The sequence below is a fragment of the Etheostoma spectabile genome, chromosome 9 (assembly GCF_008692095.1).
Source record: "Etheostoma spectabile isolate EspeVRDwgs_2016 chromosome 9, UIUC_Espe_1.0, whole genome shotgun sequence".
Taxonomy (NCBI): domain Eukaryota; kingdom Metazoa; phylum Chordata; class Actinopteri; order Perciformes; family Percidae; genus Etheostoma; species Etheostoma spectabile.
In genome coordinates this window covers 27,463,492-27,464,367 of record NC_045741.1, presented here as the reverse complement: position 1 = coordinate 27,464,367, position 876 = coordinate 27,463,492, and the positions used below count along the sequence as shown (strand labels likewise).

At 45.0% G+C, this 876-nt stretch overlaps 1 protein-coding gene and 1 long non-coding RNA gene across 3 annotated transcripts in view; both read right to left on the bottom strand.

Moving 5' to 3' along the window:
* LOC116695664 (uncharacterized) overlaps nucleotides 1-876 on the bottom strand; it is an 813,105-nt gene that overhangs the window by 304,514 nt on the left and 507,715 nt on the right. The gene's annotated exons all lie outside the window — the stretch shown is intronic.
* Nucleotides 1-876, bottom strand: part of LOC116695603 (kinase suppressor of Ras 1) — a gene marked incomplete at its 5' end in the record, with an annotated part of 81,929 nt that overhangs the window by 21,100 nt on the left and 59,953 nt on the right.

The following is an 876-nucleotide window of genomic DNA, read 5'->3' as shown; positions in this document are numbered from 1 at the left end:
GGGTAAATCCGGACAGCTAGCTAGACTATCCAATCTGGGTTTTCTGTTGCACGACTAAAATAACTTTTGAACGTACACGTTCCACCAAAACAAGTTCCTTTCAGAGGCTCTGCAGCAACACCGAGCCGAGCACCGCCCATGACGATTGTAACTGGTTTAAAGAAATGGAAATAAAACAAAGCACGTTTTTCTGCCATCCCGGAATGCTGTGAAGACTAGCCAGACCCTCTTCCGCAGCGCTGTGTTGGAAGGTCTGACAAAGCGAGGCTAGGTGAACAATGACCTGGTATATGCAATTTGTAGCACACTTGAACAGAATTTGTTGTTGTTTCCCAAAGCAAAGGGATTTTGAGAATGGCACAGAGAGAGAGAGAGAGAGAGAAAGGTGAGGGGCAAAGCCTGGGTGTCAGGCTTTATCCTGGAAATGTACTTCCATTGATCCCGACTACTCTTCTACTAGTCTAACTCAACAGATACAGAACATTGCTGGCCTGACATCCGCCGTGACTCCCATGCAGCGGATGTCCCTCCCACCCTTTCACTATCTCCACTGTCTGGGTTTATCGCCAGGTTAACCAATCACGGTTGTGATTGTTTTAAAGAAATAACTGTTTTTTCCCCTTTTTCCAAATATAAATAGGTGGTGTAGCCAGGCTGACACAGCACTGTGAAGGACAACTATTCTGCTAACCATTCTATCTTCAAGTCCATCTTTTTCTGAAAATGTCTGTGAGACATGCCAGCGTGTTCAACTTGAGAACCTTCAGTACATGTCATTTTACTTACCTCAGTTAGCATCACTGTATGAGAACAGAACTGTGTGAGAATGTCACAAACACACACACACACACACACACACACACACACACACACACA